General features: G+C 40.1%; 1 protein-coding gene across 6 annotated transcripts in view; it reads left to right on the forward strand.

The window, feature by feature from the left end:
- Nucleotides 1–22,349, forward strand: part of MAPK10 (mitogen-activated protein kinase 10) — a 379,669-nt gene that overhangs the window by 88,078 nt on the left and 269,242 nt on the right. The window contains exon 3 of one of the 6 annotated variants that reach the window (XM_045284091.1): nt 15,116–15,235. The exons of the other annotated variants lie outside the window; for them this stretch is intronic. The gene's annotated coding sequence lies outside the window, so the exon portion shown is untranslated. The remainder of the gene's footprint in view (nt 1–15,115; nt 15,236–22,349) is intronic. 6 annotated transcript variants of the gene reach the window in all.

Here is a 22,349-nt window from a genome sequence, read left to right on the forward strand (position 1 = left end):
ATTTCTTTTGCAGTTTTTGAAAGCTACATTTGTTAGTGAGGCCTTTAGGCCAACTTAGCTATTAGTCTAGGTTTTATGATATTGTGTACAGCTCATTTAAAACAATAATCCAGATGTAAAATTGTACATTTGTCTGTTGACGTGAATAACACGTACCAAAATAATTACTTAGGTAAGCTATTTCTATAGACCACCACTTAGCAGTCATTGCTATGCAAGCCCATGTGTTTGCGTTTTGCTTATATGTGAAATACATATTTAAAATACTATTTTAAACTTTTGTGAGATCTACCTATCGAGATGCCACATTTTTGTGAGACCGGCCATCCATTCAATAGTCCTGGTGATTTCGTGGCTGATGTGTTGGAGTGCTAACTGCAAGGTCAGCAGTTCAAAACCACCAGATGCTTCATGAGAGAAAGATGAGGATTTCTACTCCCATAAATATTCCCAGTCTTGGAAACCACAGGGACAGCTCTCCGCTGTCCTACATGGTTGCTACTTAGAATTGGCCAGACGGTTGTGAAGTGGGTTTTTTCCCCCCCTCATGTAGTTTATTTTGAGGAAATAATCCAGCACTTAAAAAAACATTATCCTGTGCTTCATCATTCATTACTAATTACTTAATTCACAGACACTTTTTGAAGCATTCAGGAATCTTGGTATTATATTTAAGTTTATGACCCTGGCTTTTAATCTAAACTTTTGCTTAGAAGTTATAAAACCTCAAGACCAAGATAAAACAATGAAAAATCAGTGTACTTTCTGGACCAGGTGACAAATGATATTTCTACAAAACATTAATTCTCATTTGCTTTCTTTTTTTGTCCATTTGTTTCCCCAGGTGAATGACAGGAAAATAGGAGCTCCTATGCAGCATTAGTCAGGAGGGCCAAACTACAATAATTACGATGTAATACTTCTTAGATCCTCTGTGTGTTTGGGCAGATTTAAGAGCACTCCCTCGGGAGGAGGACGTGTGTAGTGATGTGCTGGGCCTGCTTTGTGCCATCTCACAAGAACCAGCGGTGCAATCCTCCCTCTCTTTTGATGACCCTCCACTTTCCCGTGAATCTCTTTTTCTCTCGCTCCCATTGAGGCAAGCCTGACTCAGAGAGGCGTGGAGGACAGGGTAGAGCTGCGCCATCTGAGTTTCTGAGACTGTAACTCTTTATGGGAGTAGAAAGCCTCATCGTTTTCCTGCAAAGCAGCTGGTGGTTTTGAACTGCTGACTTGCTAGCCCACTATGCCGCCAGTGCTCATTTAATAGTATAGATATTATTAAAAATGCAGTTAAGAAATACTTAAGATTCATCACTTCCAAGTTTTAAAAAGTTTACTTCATTTATGCTCTTGGAGTATTGCTGCCTATTGTATGTGTATCATAGGAAAATGACCCAACAGTATACTACTCCGCTGTACACCAATTTCACTCTGCATTCAGGGGTTTCACATTGTTAGTGTGACAAACTTGCTATTTCTTTTTAAATATTTAATAGATTTAAATATATATATTTAATATTTAAGATATTTATTAAAGCATCTTATCACAAAGATGGAAACATACAAATGAGAAACGTGCAAACATCATCTTCTTCCATGGTCAAGTCAAAACATTACACACTTTTCCGGTTTCTGTTCTGAAAACGTTAGGTCTTATATCTGACTCACTCACCCTAATATTTAATTCATCCTTCTTGAAAGAATCCAGGGCAGGAGCAGATACTTTCTTAAAGAAAATATAATTATATGTGATGGGAAACCATGTGATTTGAAATCACTCTTCTCCTATTCTTACTGACTTTCTGTCAATCAAACTTACTGAGTTCATCTCTACTGAGGAATTTTGTCCTCATGCTCCCCCCCTGCCTCCAATCCTTTCTACTAACATCTAACAGCATGTGAAAGTTGGGCATTGAATAAGGAATACTGTAGAAGAATAAATGCATTTGAATTGTGGTGTTGGACGAGCATATGGAAAGTACCATGGACTGCTAACAGAACAAACTGATCGGGATTAGAAATACGGCCATAGTGCTCCTTAGAGGCAAGGATGGGAAGGCACCTTCTTACATACTTTGGACATGTTGTCAGGAGAGATCATTCCCTGAAGAAGGACATGATGTTTGGGAAAGTGGAGGAGTGGTGAAAAAGAGGAAGGCCTGGATGAGATGGATTAATGCAGTGGTTCCACCAGTGGGCTCAGACCTAGGAACAGTTGTGAGGATGGTGCAGGGCTGGGCAGTGTTTTGTGCTGTGGTGCAGAGGGTTGCTATGGGTCGGAGCTGACTTGATGGCACCTAGCAACAACAAATAATAATATCTTAGCTATTTGTTGTTTTTGTCAATTGAATTTGGAAGTCATCCCATAGACGGTGTGATTATAATGTTACTGCCTAAATCATTGCCACCTTGCTCTGCCAATTCCCTAATTTCCCAGTGCATCAAGCCCTTTTCACTGGCTGTATTCTGATTACAGCATTTACTATGACTCTGGTGGTGTAATGGTTAAGCACTTGGCTGCTAATCAAGAAGTTAGTTGTTTGAAGCTACCCAGCTATTTCAACTCGGAAGATTTGTCAACTTGTTCCTGTGAAAATGGAAACCCTACCAGGCCTCCTCCACCATCCTTGCCATCAGTTTTGGATCATTTGTTGTTCTCTTGTCCCTGGGCTTGCTAACACCCACCTCCTTTCCCTCCTCCTCACAATGTTACCTAGAGGAATTACTGAAACCCAAACGAAGGCTAAGCATGATAGTGGGACAGGAGGAAAGTAAAAGGAAATAGAGGAAAGAACTAGGAGGCTAGGGTTAGAGTTGGAAAAAATAAAGAAAGAAATAGGAGACAAAGGGTATTTACAGAGATCTAAACACAGACATATACATAAGTAAATATATTTATATATGACGATGGGGAAATAGATCTATGTGCATATATTTATAGGTTTAGTATTAAGGTAGCAAAGGGACATTGGGCCTCCACTCAAGTACTCCATCAATACAAGAACACTTTGTTCTATTAAACTGGCATTTTATGATACTCACTTTCCCGACACCATCGCTGAAGACAAAGTGGATGCATAAGCAAATGTGGTGCCTGGCTATAAAGAGATATAGCATCTGGGTCTTAAAGGCCTGAAGATAAACAAGCAGCCATCTAGCTGAGAAGCAATAAAGCCCACATGGAAGAAGCAAACAAACCTGTGTGATCATGAGGTGTCGATGGGTTCAGAGTATCAGGCATCATCAGAACAAAAAAAATCATATCATTGTAAATCAGGGAGAGTATGGAATGGAAGCCCAAAGCCAATCTGTAGGCAATTGGACATCCCCTTACAGAAGGGTCATGGGGAGACTAGCCAGTCAGGGGGCAGTACAGCAATGATGAAACGTACAACTTTCCTCTAGTTCTTTAATGCTTCCACCCTGCCCCTATCATGATCCCAATTCTAACTTACAAATCCAACTAGACCATAGGATGTACACTGGTACAGATCAGAGCTGGAAACACAGGAATCCAGGACAGATAAGCCCCTCAGGACCAATAATGAGAGTAGCAGTACCAGGAGGGTAAGGGTAAGGTGGGGTAAAAAGGGGGAACCAATCACAAAGATCTACATATAACCCCCTCCCAGGGAGAGGACACAGAAAAATGGGTGAAGGGAGACACTGGACAGTGTAAGACATGACAAAATAATAATAATTTATAAATTATCAAAGATTCATGAGGAAAGGGGGAGCAGGGAGGGAGGGGAAAAATGAGAAGCTGATACCAAGGGCTCAAGTAGAAATCAAATGTTTTGAGAATGATGATGGCAACAAATGCACAAATGTGCTTGACACGTGGATGGATGTGTGGATTGTGATGAGAGCCCGTTGGGGCCTCAATAAGTTGAAATCAGTGCAGCTGCCCCTAACAATCAATGTCATAACGTATATCAAGTGTTTATTTTGCTTGCTGGCTTCTCCCTGCACAATACTCTCAGCTCCATGACAGCAGGTGCCTGTGACATTTGTGGTGACGGTCCCCAGTGCCGAAATGGGCCCCGGAACACAGCAGAAGGTTTTGTTTTAAAAGCGATCTAACATTCAAATGAACGACATCAATGATCCATGCCCACTGCCATTGGGTCAATTATGCCCGTCGTGGCGCTCTCCATGTTGAGTTTTTGAGACTTTGTAAATCGTTATGAGACTAGAGTTCCTTTCTCCCATGGCATGGCTGGTGGGTTTGACCCTCTGCCCTTATGGTTGGCAGTCCCATGCTTACTTCACAGTGTCACAAAGGCACGCCATTTAAAATAGAGGTCATGCTACAATGAAAGTAATACCAGAATAGGGAATAAAATAAAGATTAGTTAAGGTACAATAACTTAAAATAAATAGAGCATATCAATTGCTGAGACAAGCTAATCCCCCCAAAATATTTTTTTTTAATTTTCTATGATTTATGACCAGGTATTGAATCCTAAGTTTCTTGGGGGGTGGGGGTTAGGTATAGATTATTGTCATCATTCTAGTTGGAAATCAGACTGGTTATTGCATTAATCATACTGTTCTCATCTTTGCAAATAATGCTTCTAAATCAAGTCTAATTACATGAATGAGGAAGAGGGCTTTATTTTAAGGAACAGCAACATATTCGGATTTTTTTTTCATGGCATTTCTCCAGCTACAGAAGCTAGCTGTCAAGAGCTCCTTTCTTTCCCAGAAGAATTTTGTAATTTTGGAAGCTGAGCCTGCAATTCTATTCCAAGCCAAACTTTGTACAGTAAGAGCCAATGAAATGCAAAAGAGCATTTTCAGTGACTTTGATGAGGCTAAGCGTTTTGAATATTTAAGGCCTGAAATGTTAGTCAAGTTATTGCTTAATTTTTAAAAGACTGCTTTGGAGATTCTAATAGATTATCTTAATCCATAAAATGCTGAAATGTATTATTTATAAACTGAGACACAAAGAATAATTAGGATATTCCATACAAGCAAAAATGCCTTGATGGTGTAGTGGGTTACACGTTGGTGTGCCAATCACAAGGTCAGCAGTTTGAAACCACTAGCTACTCCATGGGAGAAGGACAAGGATTTTTACTCCCACAAAGATTTACAGTCTTGGGAAACCCACAGGGGTAGTTCTACTCTGTTCTACTGGGTCTCTTTGAGTCAGAACTGAGTCAATTACAATGGTTTTTTTTTGGGGGGGGTGGTAATGGTTGATTAAAGCCATGGTGAGAGGACTGGCAAGTATTTGGGGAAAGCATTTTTATTTGTTGACTCATTTATTCCACAAATATGTTAAATTCTAAGAATATTATTTTTCTAATGGCCTTGTTTTAGGTGTTAGGGACACAATCTTATAAATAACCTCTATCACCATTCTTGGCATAGATTAACTATAGTATCTTTTCACCATACTTTTTTAATCTGTATTCTTAGAAAATAACCTGGGAAGGTGGAGTAAATGAAGACTATTGCAGCAGGTTTATTAACAACCCAGAACAGGCAGATGACAGAAACTCACTTACTGAAAGTACGTAGGACTTGGAGCACTTGTTGATGACTATCAAAGAATGCCACCTTCAATAAGGATTGAAACTCGATGTAGAGAAAACCCAAAGCCTCACAATGAGACCTAGTAGACAACAAACACATGAGAGATGGAAGATGTCACAGATTTCATTTAATTGGATCCAAAGTCAATGGTCTGGAGGCAGCAGTCAAGAAATCAAATGTCCCATTACATTGGGCAAATCCACTACACACACCTCTAAAGAGCACAGATGTTACTTGGAGGACTAAGGTGTGCTTGAACCAAACTGTGGTATTTTCACTGGTCTCATATGAAGGTGAAGGAGCTTAGGTGGCCATAGTGGACTATGAACTGAGTTGCTAACCACAAAACCAACCATTCAAACTTACCAGCTGCTCTTAGGGAGAAAGGGGAGGCTGTCTTATCCCATATGATGGGACATCTCAAAACTCCAAAGGGACCATTAGACTCTGTCCTATCTGGTCACTGTGAGTTGGGATTGATGTGATGGCAGCGAGTTTGGTTTTACATTTTGTGTCTGCCTGTGAAACTGGACAGTGAATAAGGAAGACCAAAGAAGAACGGATGCATTTACAGTGTGGTGTTGGCGAAGGATATTGAAAGTACCATTGAGTTCCAGAAGAAACAACAATCTGTTTTGAAAGAAATACAATCCGATGGCTCCTTAGAAGTAAGGATGGCAAGACTCTGTCTCACATACTTTAGACATATTATCAGGAGAGACCAGTCCCTGGAAAATAACATCATCCTTGTTAAAGGGACTAGTCCCTAAGAAGTATCTCATTGGATTTGACACAGGGTCAGTTAAAAAAAAAAAAAAAGAGGACTTTCAACAAGAGGAGTTTTGACATAGTGGCTACAACAAAGAACTCAAGCATATTAATGATTTTAAGGTTTTCACAGAGCTGGGAAGTGTTTTGTTTTTTTTAACTATACATGGAGTTGCTTTGTATAGGAAGCACCTCAATAGCATCTAATGACAGCAAGGACATTTTTTCCCATAAAAGCAGCTAGTCAGGAAGAGAGGAGAGTGATGAAAATTGAAAGGTGCTTGGAAGCAATGGACTAGTGGACGACACACACCCATCAGTCTCCACCACCCTGAAACCAGAAGGACTCGATGGTATCCAGCTACCACCTTCCCTGAGAGGTGCGCCATGATTGTGTCCATAGAATAGGAGAGAATTACAGCACAAACCTCAAAAGCATGAAAGGGACCAGGATTATTGATTGTGCACCTCCCAATACTATGGCCGTAGTCACCCTTCAGCCATTTACCTTGCAGCTGACTTTTCAGACAAACTACAGACAGGTTTACAAGGAGAACAAATAAAACTCAGATATACACAATTTAGAATATTCAACCATCAAAGAAAAGCATTTGCCTGCGGGTAAAATTCAGAAGGGTTAGGAAAAAAGGAGGAACAGAAACCAGAACTACAGGGTTGCCTGGAGTGAAATCAGTGCTGGTGCGTTGCAGGGATTGCAGTGAATGAGGTGAAAGAGTGTGTGTGCATCAGGGTGTATAAACGGATGAGCTGCTCTGTAAACTCTCTCCCCACTCACAAGAAAGAGTGACACAGTATTTCCAGATGGTTTTAAGTTGTATCCTTCATCATATTTCATAAAGGGAATACCTGGTTGCCATATGTTTTATAAAACCTTGTTGCCTACATAAATATTAAGATAAGGGTTTTCCCCATGTCAGCAGGCATTGAAATTAGAAGTCACTTTGGAAGAATCCATCACGCTCAGAAGCATGTGCATATCATGTTTTTGAAAAAACTAATGTTCACACCGTCACCAACACAATACCAGTATCCAACGTTTCATTTTCTTTGCTTTAATCAAGATCCTTTGTTTTGACGGTAAAGTAAAATTAGTTAGTAATTCCAATGAAACAAACTTGGTAAAAGAGTAACGTGTGTTTGTACATCTACAGTCTCTAGAGAGACTTTGCATTCAGCTGGGGATATATTTTGATTTGAGAGACAGAGCCCTAAGCCAAGTTCCCTATTATCCTCAATTTAATTGAGAAAATTGCTCAAACTTTGTCTATCAGATTTGATTGACAGATCACTACTAGCTGTGAGGTGCATGGGAATGAGGAGCAACTTCAAATATGTTGCGACTTCTCCAGGAGAGGTGGATGTGCCTGTAAGAAAGGATCCGTATGTGAAGAGGCACATCTGCCCTTGTGCTTACCTGTGACGGACTTGCTAGGCACAATGGGATAATAGACCACACAATAGACTCGAGCATGGAGACTTGTGTGAAAGCATGGTGTGTGGGAGACAAGGATTAGCCCAAGAGAAAGGGGTAGACGCAAAGGAAAGGCAGGCCTGCAGCAAGGGGCGGGAAGGCTGGTAAGGAAGTTGAACGGAAACAGCTGGAAAGGAGAGATGGGAGAAGTAGGAGTCCACAGGGCTGGGTAAACACACAGCCGTAGGGCAAAGTATTAGAACTTTATTACCCCCTGACATCTTTTAATTGAAAGGAGAATTTTTTGGGGGAAAAGACATCATTAGAAACAATGGCAGAGTAGGTACACAAAAGACTTAGTTACATCTGGTTGAGTTCAGCCAGTCAAGCTGTTTGATACTTAGAGAAGATAAACTCCAAGGAACCCGGCTTGGACTAAGAGTTGAGCCCTGTAGTGGGCTAAGAGTTGTGGAGCTGACCCCAAGTTCCACAGTTCAGCACTACCAGGCGCTCTGTGGAAGAAAGATGGGGTTAGTCTTGGAAACCCACAGGGGCAGTTCTACCCTGTCCTAAAGGGTCACTATGAGTCAGCATTGAACCCAGGGCAGTGAGCGAATGAGAGAAGTCTGAACTGGGTGCACTCATGAGCAAACACTTTTCACATATTGTGGTAAATCAGACTTGGCAACCGTTGGCTCTAAGTCAAATTTTCTGGTGATCATGGGCATGCCAGTGCAAAATTATATTGATTTCCACTAAAATATTTTATCGATCTCTGTGGAACTGTGACCCCATTAAAATCTGTGCTGTCAAAGTATAAATGAAACGTGTTCCATTTTTCCCTGGATGACTTTTTTTCACAAGATTTTGAGGAGGATGAAGATGTGAACTCGTTATTTTGAGCAGGTTTTGGATTTCCTAATGGGTGAATTCTTGCATCTTGGTCTTGTTCTGTGTGCCAAAGAATTGTCTCCCTTTTGATAGGCCTCGGGCAAGAGAAAGAAGTTCTCCACTCACATAGCTCTCAGGACGCTAGAGCTCCTGCCTTCCCTCCAGCGCGGATGCTGTGGTGTCTCCTAGGATCTTAAATAGGAGTTTCAGGAGATTTCGGAGTACTTTAGTAAAATAATGATATCCAGGATAAAATGTTTTAAGAGTTTTGATTTTTCTGGGTTATCTTACTTTTGTAGCATTCTGGAAAGCCCTGGGACTAGCATTCCATTATATTCATTAAAGGAGGCTGTGGCTGTGTATGTGTTTGATCTGCTGTTGAGGATGGATATTGCATGATTTGCAGATGGCTGTTCAGGTGGATGTCTGGGTAGGAAACCTTCGCATTTGCCGAGCTTAGTGCATGAGTTCATAGGAGCAGTAGATGATACCATTTGTTCATTGTGCACACTAACCTCTGGATGTGTGGGACCTGCCAGGTGACCTGCTGTGGCTTGGATCACCCTATAGTCATCTGCAGAGAAGGTCGAATTTGTCAGAGCAAACAGTATGTCTGGTTTGATCTTTCTTAGGCCTGAGGACCATCTTTGGTCCACTTTTGTTTGGACTATTCTTGTATAGACATGAGCTACATTTGAAAAACAACAACAACAAAAATACAAACAACACAAACAACAGCAATAAAATAATGTTGGCTAAGTGTGAAAAATAATTAACAAGTGCTGATATATGTGTGATGTCTTTGTGCTTCTCAACAGAAAATTTTCACTTAATAAATGATATAAATGTGTAGGAGAATGAGCTCCATTCTTGATTTCATGCCATATATATATTATTTGAGATTGATCATAGGCTTACACATGTGAGCTTAAACAATAAAACTTCTAGGGAGAAAAGGCTGTCTTTTCTATCTTTTGGCAGACAACCATCTTATACAAAAGCACTAATTATAGAAGTGGAGCTGTGGTAAATCAATCTTCTTGAAAATTTAAAAATTGTGCTTTCAAAAGACAATCCTAGGCAGATTAATAAAAAGGCAAGCCACAGGCTTGATGTAAATATTTGGAATATAAAATCTGACAATGGATTTATTTTCAGAATATATATATATTTCTACAAAGAAATAATAACATGATAAACCTGTTAAAGATTTCTTCTTGAGTAAAAGACTTGAACAGACGCTTCAGAAAAGATGTAGCAAAGGCCAATAAAGCCATGAAAAATGTAACAATATCATTAGTCATAAGGGAAATGCAAATGAAAACCAAATCCTACAATGAAATTCCATCTCATTTCACTGTTGTTGCTTGGTGTCATCAAGGTGGTTTCAGTCCATGGCAGCCCCAAGTAAGACAGAAGGAAATACTGCCCCGTCCTGTACCACTTCCACAGCTGTTGCTGTGTTTGCGCCATTCATTGTTCTAGCCACTGGTAATCTAGCCCATTGAGAGTTTTCCTCCTTAGAAAAAAATTTTTTTTAATTTTATAAATCATTTTATTGGGGGCTCATACAACTCTTATCACAATTCATCCATCCACCCATTGTGTCAAGTACATTTTTGTACATATGTTGCCATCATCATTTTCAAAGCATTTTCTTTCTACTTAAGCCCTTGGTATCAGCTCCTCATTTGTTCTCTTCCCTCCCCCTCCTTCCCTCCCTCCCTCCCTCCCTCCTTCCCTCATGAACCCTTAATAATTTATAAATTATTACTCTTTTTTCATGTCTTGCACTGTCCAATGTCTCCCTTTACCCCTTTTTCTCTTGTCCATCCTCCTGGGAGGAGGTTATAGGTAGGTCATTGTAATTGGTTCTCCTTTTCTCCCCCCACCTTCTCCTTACCCTCCTGGTATGGCTACTCTCAATATTGGTCCCGAGGAGTTTAGCTGTCCTGTATTCCCTGTGTTTCTAGGTCTTATCTGTACCAATGTACATGCTCTGATCTAGCAAGATTTGTAAGGTAGAATTAGGGTCATGATGTGGGGGGGGGTGAGGAAGCATTAAAGAACTAGAGGAAAGCTGTATGTTTCATTGGTGCTACACTGCACTCTGACTGGTCCGTCTTCTCCTCATGACCCTTCTGTAAGGGGATGTGCAGTTGTCTACAGATTGGCTTTGGGCTTCCATTCTGCACTCCCTGCCCCTCTTATTCACATTATGATTTTTTGTTCTGGGTCTTTGATTCTTGATGCCTGATCCCATCAACTACTCATGATCACACAGGCTGGTGTGCTTCTTCCATGTGGGCTTTGTTGTTTCTCAGCTAGATGGCTGCTTGTTTATCTTCAAGTCTTTAAGACCCCAGACACTATATCTTTTGATAGCCGGGCACCATCAGCTTTCTTCACCACATTTGCTTATGCACCCATTTGTCTTCAGTGATTGTGTAGGGAAGGTGAGCATCTCAGAATGCCAGATTATTAGAACAAAGTGTTCCTGTGTTTAGGGAGTACTTGAGTAGAGTTCCAATGTCCCTCTGCTTCTTTAATACTAAACCTATAAATATATGTACATAGATCTATTTCCCCATCGTCACATATATTTACATATGTACATGCTTGTATTTAGATCTCTATAAATGCTCTTTGCCTCTGTTCCCTTCTGATAGCATGCCCGAAGTACAGGAAATTAAGTCTCTTCATCCTCACGTCTGAGAGCTTTCTGGCTATACCTCTTGCATAACAGATCTGTTCATTCTTCTGAAAGTCAATATATTCAATATATTTTGCCAGTACCATAATTCAATGCAAGGAAGACCAAAATGGTTACCACTGGACCAATCTGTAACACCATGTTAAAAGGAGGAAAGGTTGAAGTTGACAAGGATTTTTTCTCACTTGGATGCACAATTGATGTTCATGGAAGCAGCTGTCAAGAGATCAAAAGATATATTGCATTAGGTAAATCTGCTGGACAACACCTCTTTAGAGGATTTAAGAGCCAGTGTGTTACTTTGAGGACTAAGGTGAGCCTTCCCGAAGCGATGGTGTTCTCCATGGCACCCCATGCATGTGCAAGTTGAACATGGAGTGAAGAAGACTGTTGAAGAAGAGATGCACTTGAACTGTGGTGCTGGCAAGGAATACTGAAAGTACCACAGAGTGCAAAAAGGACAAACACATTTGATCGGAAGAAATAAGGCCAGAGGAAAGAATACAAGACTTTGTTGTACGTCTTTTGGACATATTGTCAAGAGAGATGAGTCCCTGAAGAAGGTCATCATGTTTGGTAGCATGGAAAGGCAGTGAAAGAGAGGAAGGCCATCGATGAGATGGACTGCCACAGTGGCTGCATCCATGGTCTCAGGGACAGGAGCACTTGTGAGGATGGCACAGGACCACAGGACCATGCAGTGTTTTGTTTTGCTTGCATAGAGTTGTTAGGGGTTGGAGCACCTAGCAACAGAAACATAACTCAAAAGCATCCATGCTTTGGTCTTCATTGTTCATGTGCACTAGACTGTCTAATGTTAGAAAGTGTACCACACTTAATGTTGGTGAGGATGTGGGACATTTGGAACTCTATCATTCTGCAGGTGGAATGATAACATAGTAGGGCACTTTGGGAAAGGATTTCTTATCGTTATTTAACTTTAATACGTATTTATGTACCTATCTATGATCTGATAATTCTACTCCCAGATTTTTATTTACCTCAGAGAAATCAACACATTTTCCCACAGATAAGTTTGTACATTAATGTTCATGGCAGCATTTTGCCTAATTGACTAAAACTGAAAACAACCCCAAATTTCAACAAATGAATGCATCAACAAATTGTGATCCATGCATTTAGAGAAGTACTGTCTTATTCATAGACATGAAAAACAAAAACTGATGATATCACAATAGGCATGGGTCTCAATAACATCATTTTGAGCAAAATTAGCCAGGCACAAGCGAGAACACATTTTATCATTTCATTTTATGAAAGGTGAAAAAGGGCACAACGAATCTGTGCTGATAGAATCTAGAATGGTGTTTGTTTGTGAGTTTGGAGGCGTGGTCTAGAGGGATCCTGAAGTTTCTAGAGGGGAGCATTCTAGAGTGATAGTCATATTCTATGTCTCTTTGGGGATGGTAATTACAGAGTATGTATATATTTTCAAAAATCATTAAACTGTGTCCGTAAAACCTGTGCTTTCCACTATCTGCCAATCTACCTTCAGTTAAGATTATTGCGTATCAATTATGAATATTTGTTGTTGGGATTTGATGTCCTTACAAAAAGGAATAAAATGCTGCCTGGTCCTGTGCCATTTCTATGATCAGTTATGAACCACACTTTGTGATTCATAAGGCTTTTAGTGGCTGGTGTTTGGAAGTCCCCCTCCAGAGTTTTCTTCCTCCCGACCATACACCCTGCCATCAAGTTGATAGCGGACCTGTAGGACAGGGTACTGACCCTGTGGGTCTCCAAGACTAACTCTTTGTGGAAGTAGAAAGCCTCATCACCTTTCTCCCAGAGAATGGCTGGTGTTTTCACACTGCTGACTTTTCAGTTAGCAACCCACCACGAGGCCTGCCGCTCAGCATCCCAGCATCATGCAAGGCTCCACTGGCAGATGGGGGGTGGCTCCACTGGCAGATGGGGATGGCTCCACTGGCAGCTGGGGAGTGGCAGTACATGAGGTTCATTAGTTGGGAATCAACCTTGGGTCTTCTGCAGACAAAACCAAAACCAAATTCAACTGCCATCAAGTCAAAGCCACCACATAGCAACCCTATAGGATAGTGTAGAACACCCTCTGTGTGTTTCTGAGACTGGAACTTACTGCAAGAGTAGAAAGCTCATCTTTCTTCAGAGGAATGGATGGTGGATTTGAACTGCTGACCTTGCAGATCACAACACCTAACCACTACTCTTCTTCATGGGAAGTGAGAATTATACATCTGAGTCACCATTCCCCGCTAATTTTTTATAACCAAAACATCCATTTCTATCAAACCATTTTCTACTCATAGTGACCGTATATAGGGTTTCTGAAGCTGTAAATCTTTATGGGAGCAGATAGTGGCGGGTGGCTTTGAACCACCCACCTTTTGGTTATGAAGACACCCAATGGTGCCACCTGGACTTCTTATTATAGAGCATTCTGAATGCTACAGAAAAATGGATTGAAGGATTAAGTTTGAATAGCACTTCCATCTAAAAGATAATGGTGTGCAAAACACTTGGTTTTTCTCTCTGGCTTTATTAGATTGATTCAAATATATAAATCTTTGAAACTATTTAGGTAACAGCTATTCAATTAACTTTTTGTGTTTTACAACTATAGAATTTTGGTCAGTATTTCCTTATTTTCTTGCACAGTTATGCTACAGTGAAAGAACATATCACCTTTCTAGAAGTTGGTTGAGATTATAAAACTTTACAATAGCAGACTGCATTTATTACTTTTGTTAATCTCCTACTTTCCTTTACTATTTCCTGTTTTAGGTAAAGAATAAATATCCCCCCCCCAAATATTAGGTGTCCTAAGTCGTATTAATCTCTTCATGTGTTAGAATGTTAAGCAATTTTGAACAGTTCGAACCCAATTTTCTAGCTTGAATTAGAAATTTAAGTTTGATTTCTGTGCCCAAATGAAAACTCTAATAAATCAGTTTACTTAATACTTTTAATGTACTTAAAAACATATTTTACAATGCTTTGTATTTATTAGAAAACATTTAAATAGCACTTTATAATGGTGTCTGCATTTTCTTACTTAATTTTCTAAAGCTTCTATTATAGATATGATGCCTTAAAAACTTATATAACCTTTATAATGTATTAGGCAAATATTGGGAAAACAGCCTTAGGGATAAGATACCTTATTTAACAATATAGATGACTGCTTTAAATTGTTAACATTTAGACCAGTTCACTGTAAAACTAACATTTAATCAGAATGTTGGTGTTAGATAATCTTGAGTCAGTTATGATGCGTAGTGACCCATGTTCAAGAAAACAGAACACTAAGACTATCCTTACAATCATTTTTATGTTTGAGCCCATGTGGTAGCCACTGCCACTTCAGGTCACTCAGGGTCTTCTTTTTGTTGCTTTCTACTTACCAAACACGATGTCCTTCTCCAGGGACTGGTCCCTCCGGTTAAGACGTGCCCAGTACATGAAGGGAAGTCTTGCCGTTTTGCTTCTAAGGAGCATTCTTACCACACGTCTTCCAACACAGGCTTGTTCTTTCTTCTTTGCTAGCACCATCGGTCAAAGGCTCTGATTTTTCCACCTTCTTTGGTTTTTTTTGTCCATGCATGTGAAGTGAATGGAATGTGTTTACTGCTCTTGTACAGGAAATGTGCTCTTACATTACCTAAAGAGCTGATGTCAAACATTGAATACCCTGCCATCATGGCTTGTCTTAAGATGAAGTTTAATTCCTTTTCCACAATCTCTAATTTGTTACTTAGAAATTGTTTTACAATGGACTCAGGCTGGACTGGGCGGAGCAACTGGAGCAAAGGAAGCCCTGTTTAGATGAGCAGTCCTCTTGACCGGGGAGCGGACAACGCAAAGAAGACACTGGCCTAGTACGTGAGGGGCTGGGACGAATGGAAAGAGGCGGGATAGGGAGGTGGAGCGTGTGCTGAGACAAGATGGGCAGGTCTGATGCTTTTGCAGGCGCTCAAGCACTTTCAAAACTGAGTGATTAAGACCTAGGAGGTCAGAAGAGGAACTTAAGGAGTGTGGGAAAGTAGTCATGATGATTAAAAAAAGAGAAGATATTAGAAGATGCTATTTGAATGAACTGGAAGGACTTCGAAGTAGCGAGGCCAGTGAAGAGAAGTCTGAATTTGTCAAAATGACAGGAACCAAGACCATTACGGAGTTGGAGCATATGTCATAATGACAGGGCAATGTGCTCACCATGCGACCTAATAGCTCACTCTACTAGACTCGTGGGCTGTAATAATTTATGAAGTTCATGATTAGGAAGTGCAGAGAGATACACTGAGAATATCGTACTGCGTCATCATAATTTGCTTATTTATCATTTTATCTCATAGTAAGCCCTATTCATTTCCGTTAGACTCTGACTTAAGTCAGTTCAGTATGTGCAGTTTCTATAAGGGTTCTAAAGGCTGATTTTTTTTCAGAAATAAGTGACCAGGTCTGGCCAGAGTGCTCCTGAGAGGCAAGATTGGTGAGATTTCATCTTATACACTTTGAACATGCTGTCAGGGGAGGCCAGTCCCTGGAGAAGGACATCATTCTTGGTAAAACAGTGGGACAGTGAAAGAGTGGAAGGCCCTGGATGAGATGGATTGACATGGTGGCTGCAACTATGGGTTTACACAAAGAAGCCATTGTGAGGATGCTACGGGGCTGGGCAGTGTTTTTGTTCTGTTGCTCATAGGGTGGCTATGGATCGGCACCTACTTAACAGCATCTAAAACAGCACCTCTGGCTGGATCTGAGCATCCAACCTGGTTGTTAGTACTACGCAGAGATTCCTTATTTCATAGCGTAACTGTCTTATTATGTTCACCATATGCGGTTATTGTTAGTTGCTATTGAGTCAGTTGCGACTCATAGTGACCGTGTGCACAACAGAACAAAACACTCCCCAGTCCTGCAACATTCTCCGAATTGTTTCTATGCTGAGGCCATTGTTGCAGCCACTGTGTTAATCTGTCTCATTTAGGGCCTTCCTCGCTCTTGCTGCCCCCTTACTTTACCAAGCACCTTATACAGCCACAATATTTTGGGCACAGAAGCGTGTATTTTAGTGTGTCAATAAATATTGGTAGATACCATGAAGTCAGTCATTTAATAACTCATCGCGGTATATGTACAATACCACATAATAGACACTGTTCTAGACACTGGAGATAAAAAAGAAGCAAGCAAACAACAACCTCCTCCCCCACAAATGACCAGACAAAATACACAAAAAAGTCAGTAAAAAAGAAAGCATAAAATACTAAAAAATGAAACAATTTTAAAATGAGTCAAAAGGGTGATCAAATAATGTATTACATTTTATTCTAACTACATCTGCCAAAATCAACTTTACAGTGCTCTCTGTCTGATAGCAAGGCTAATCACATCCCTCTACCAAGGTCACAGGGACTCACTGGAGGTTAATTCTATGTAGGGAACTTGCAAGTGGATTCTGGGCTTCCACTGTCATCTATAGCCTTGTACAAACTAGGTTTTCCTAATTAAGCTCTGATACCATTCCCTCTTTTGGATTTGGGTTTTATTATTTAAAATCCTAGGATCACAAAGGCTATTGTGGTTCTTGTAGAATGGCTTTGAATCCTGATGAATATTTATGTGGTATGTGAGAATAAGACAGGGGCCAATTATATATACACGAGTATGTATATATATATGCATATATACTTATGTGTATGTTTATTGCTTGAACAACTGAGTGGAGAGTGGAGTAGTGTAACTATTAAGAGATCTTGCAGATATATAGGGAAGGAGTGCAATGTGTGTGTGTACATAGTAACAATTCCATTTTATCCATAATTTTATTTCAATGAATAGATTTCAATAAGTATTTATTAAACATACACTATGTTCTAGCCACTGTTCTAGATATATCATAAAAATACACAATACTCTGTTTTGTAGGTTTTACTTTGTAACTGGGGGCCACCATGAATAAATAAATATAATCTAGTTTTTTTAGATGTTGACAGCGTCTATGAATAAATATTAAAAATCTGAAAGGGAGTGGGGTGTGCTCCTAGTAGAGGTGGTTTTGCTATACTTTCAATGTGGCCACATGATCATTCTAATAAGGGGATATTGAACAGAGATTCAGAAAGTGGGTACAGCTAAGATAAACAGTTCCAGATAGAAGAAACCGGGTGTGCCAAGGCCATGGAGTAGGTATGTGCTTCACATGTCATAAGAATATTAAGAAGCTCAGTGAGGAATATGGTAGCAGATGAGGCTGGAAGAGGCAGGAAACGAGATGATTTAGAACACTATGGGGATTTGTAAGGAGTTTGTCTTTTGCAATGAGTAAGATGGGAAGTCAGTGAAAGATTTGAGCAAAGGAATGCTTTATTTCATTTATTTTGTACAAAACTCCTTAAATTGTTGTGTTGTTTATGAGCTCCATGGAGACAAGAGCAGAAGCATAGAGACCAGCTAGGAGGCTATTTTGATAATTTTATCCCAGAATATTGATCTGGATCAAAACGGTATGAGTGAGGATGATGACAGATGAGTGGATTCAGTTTCTGTAAGTATAATAAAGTAGAGGTAATAACATTTGTTGACTGTTTGGATATGGGCTGTGAAATACAGAGTAGATTCAAGTGACTCCAACGTTTTGGGAAGATGGGGTTGTTATTTCCTGGAACAGAGAGAGACCTCCAGAGGTATCGTCTTGCGAGAGAAAAGCAAGCATTCAGTTTTGGGTATTGTATTCTGGGGTTCAGTGGAAAAATCCTGGCTGTAGACACTGATTTGGGAGTGCTCGTCCTTAACCGTCATGTAAAGATCAGAGGCTACACGAGCAAGCAGGGAGGAAGAGCACTGCAGCCTGGGTGCCTGCACATTTGGAGGTCTGGCGCATGAGAGAGCAAGGAGGAATGACCGGTCGGCAGAAAATGAGCAAACCCTAATGAACAAGTCATTTCAAGGAAGAAATGGTCAATGGTGTCAGATGTTAGACTTGGAGACTGAATATTTACCATTAGATTTAGCAAAAAGGAAGCTATTCATGGGAGCCATTTCAATGGTGAGATAAAGGTGGTAAGCCTAATGGGGTCAAGTTCAATAGAGAAAAGGAAAAAGAACTTTGAAAATAATGAATGCAGATTTTTAAAGATTTTGTTTTGTTTTCTAAATGAGTAGAATGAAGTAGATTTAGCTTGAAGAAGACACACTTGCCATATTTTTAGGTACAAACCAATAATTTTACTAACATTTATTGACTGGGGCAAAATTTTCAACATATATCAATAAGCTATGTCAAATATTTGTTTATCCATGGGTATGGAATCCTGGTGGACTAGGCACTGAGCTGCTAACCACAAAGTCCAAGGTTCGAATCCATCAGCTGCTCTGCTGGAGAAAGATGAGCCTATCTCCTCCTGTAAATATTTAGTCTCCGAACCCACAGGGATCATGCTACTCTGTCTAATACAGTCTCTGTGAGTCAGAACCAACCAGCTGGCAGTGGAGAGTGAGTATGGGTATACTCGCCCTCTGGGAGTCTATCCAAACATCTAATGATAGAACACAGTATGGTAGGATTGTGTATATAATAGTCGTTGCCTCTTTTGCCCTTAGCTCATGTCAACCTACAGGTGTCTTGCTGGTATCAATTTCCCTCAACTTCTTATTTGTTGTGTACTGCGTTCCCTTTCACCAGAACCAGCACTTGTCTCCTTCCAGACTCACGACTTCTCCCTGCCTCCCTCTCCCGCCTCTAGGAGCCATCAAGGAATGTTTGTCTGTTTGTTTTTCAGTGTGAAAAACTTTTCTTTAGATTTTCTAATAGTGATCTCATAACATATTTGTACTTTTGTGATTGACTCATTTTTCCCAGAATAGTCCTCCAGGTTCATCCAAGTTATTTCACAGGTTCGTCATTATTCCTTTACATATTCCATTGTTTGTATGTGCCAGTGTTGATTTCCCCATTCTTCCGCTGAGGGGTGTTTACATTCTTTTGCTATTGTGAACAGTGCTGTGATGGACATGGGTGGGTTGCAGCTCTTATTTCTCCAATACCAAGTAGAAAGGCAGCTGAGTCTCATGGTATTTCTCCTTCCAACGTTTTGAAGAAGTTCCATACCAGTTTTCTGCAGTGGTTGCACCATTTTACAGCCTCACCAGCCATATATGAGGGCTCCAGTCTGTCTGCATGCTCACCAGCATTTGCTGTTTGCTGTGTTGTTTAACTTTGCTATTAATGCTGGGTAGGAGCCCGCATGGTGCTGTCAGGTAAGCATGGATCTGGTAATACAAGGTCAGCAGTTCAAACCTACCAGCCCATTCTACAGGTGAACGATGAAGCTGTCTCATTCCATGAAAGTTTACAAAGCCCCAGAAACACTCTTTTGGGGAGCTATGAGTGAGTCTCAACTTGAATGGGGGTGATTTTTGTTTTCAATTCTGTGATTAGGTGTCATTTACTTGTTTTGATTTGAATATCTCAAATGGTTAATGATGGAAAACATTTCTTTACATATATATTGCTTACCTGAGTGTCTTCTTTGGTACAATGTATGTTCATGCCCTCAGCTCAATTTTTAATTGGGTGGTTTGTCTTTTTCTTTTGAGTTGTTGACATTTTTTACAAATTTCATGTTAGCCCTTTTTCTAATATGTTATTGCCAAATAATCTTCCTAGTCTGTGGGCTCAGATTTTTACTCTTTTGGTAAAATCTCTTGATGTACATAAATGTCCAATATTTATGAGGTCCCAATCAGCTATTTTGTCTTTTGCTGTTTGTGTATTTTTCATTACATTTGATAGCATATTTATGCCATGTATTATAGTCTTATTTTATTGATGATGTTTATATTTAAAATTTTTACACTTAAGTCTCAGATCCACCTTGAGTACATTTTTATATATGGTGTCAGATATGAATTCTATTTCATTGTCCTGCAAATTGATAATACAGTTTTGCCAAGTACCATTTGTTAAAGAGACTGTCCCCAATTTAATGTGTTTGTGACCCTTTGTTTTAGATCAATTATCTGTAGGTGGATGGATTTACTTCTGGGTTCTCAATTCTGCCCCATTGTCCTATGTCTACTATAATTCAGTACCATGCTATTTTGAGTACTGAGATGGTGTAGTAGGTTTAGAGTTCAAGAATTAAAAGTCTCCTATTTTGTTTTTCTCTTTTAGTAGTGCTTTCTAATTTGGCATCTCTTTCCTTTCCTTTCTATGTTAAGATGGTCGTTAGCTTTTACATTAAAGTATGTTGGCCTCGGAAAGGGATTGCAGTATATCTGTAGATTGCTTTGCAGAGTACAGACATTTTCAGAATATTAAGGCTTCCTATCCCTCAACGTGTCGAAGCCGCAGTGGAGGTCAGGTACCTGTTGTACTGCTAGAGCAGGGCCAGTGGTTTAAACTCCCCAGCCTCTCCATGGGAGAAAGGTGAGGCTGTGTGCTCCCATAAAGGGAGCCTCCGAAACCCTGTAGAGGCATTATGAGTAGGAGTCAACCTAGCGACAGTGGGGATCCATTAACATGGTATATTTGCCCAGTCTCTTTTGGCTTTTTTAATTGTGTTTTGTAGTTTTCTCTGTATAGCTTATATACACAGATTATTTTATTCTCAAGTATTTCATCTTTTGGATGGCTGTTGTGAATGGTATAATTTTTCTGATTCCTTTTCTGAGATCGTTTTTTTGGTGTTTTAAAGGAATCATTGAATTTTGTGTATTGATTCTGCACACTGACACTTTGCTGAACCTTTCAATTATTTCCAGCATTTTTCTTGCTGATTTTTTGGGATTTTTTATGTATAGGATAATATCATCTGCAAATAGAGAGAGTTTAACTTTTTTGCCAGTTTGGATGTCTTTAATTTCCCTCTGTTGTCTGATAACTCTGACAAAGCTTGCAGAGCACAATATAGAATGGGGTAATGATAAAGGAGCAGATGAAGGGGAGGAAGAGAAAGTGGAGCACATCCTGGTCCACCAAGCTTTGAGGACAATATCCCTGCTCACAGCAGCCAATCCACAGAGAGGACAATATGACCAGCCCCACTATGAGACATGACATCCCTCACAGACCCATAGCCCTACAGAGGACAACACTGGGGACACAGTGTAGGAATTGTGCCCAATCTGATCCCACCACACCAAAGCAAAACACTAAGGGTGTGGAACAGAACATCAAGGGGAACAGAGAACAAAGTCCCAAGGGAATACCAAAAATAGATTTTGGGGCCAGAGCTTGGCGCCCCAACAGACTCGACTGGAAAACATGCCTAAAGGCCAACAGACAGTCCTTGAATTAACTACAAGCTTTTCTCTCTTGTTGTTGTATTTGTTTGTTTTTTGTCATTGGCTTGTTCTTGTTGTTTTCTTTTGTTGCTTGGTTTTGCTCTGTCTTGTTTTGTGCATGCTATTATCTCTGCAGGTCTGTCTAAATAAGATAGGCTGGATGAACAATCTGGAGGAGAAAACAACGGGACCGACAGTTCCAGGGGGACATGGGAGAGGGGGAGGTAGGAGGAAAGGTAGTGGTGGTAACAAACCCAGGGACAAGGGAACAAAAAGTGATCCAAATCAGTGGTGAGGAGGGTGTAGGAAGCCTGGTAGGGCATGACCAAGGGTAATGTAACTGAGAGGAATACTATAACCCAAATGAAGACTGAGCATGATAGTGCGACAAGGGGAAAGTAAAAGGAAATAGAGGAAAGAGCTAGGAGGCAAAGGGCATTTGTAGAGGTCTAAATTCAGGTATGTACATATGTAAATATATGCATATATGAGAAAGTGGAAATAGATCTATGTACATATATTTATAGGTTTAGTATTAAGGTAGCAGATGGACACTGGGCCTCCACTCAAGTATTCCCTCAATGCAAGAACACGTTTGTTCTATTAAACTGGCATTTTATGATGCTCACCTTCCTGACACAATCGCTGAAGATAAAGTGGGTATATAAGCAAATGTGGCGAAGAAAGCTGATGGTGCCC

The sequence above is a fragment of the Echinops telfairi genome, unplaced genomic scaffold, assembly GCF_000313985.2.
Source record: "Echinops telfairi isolate 266 unplaced genomic scaffold, ASM31398v2 ScPeMD7_7468;HRSCAF=8506_0, whole genome shotgun sequence".
Taxonomy (NCBI): Eukaryota; Metazoa; Chordata; class Mammalia; order Afrosoricida; family Tenrecidae; genus Echinops; species Echinops telfairi.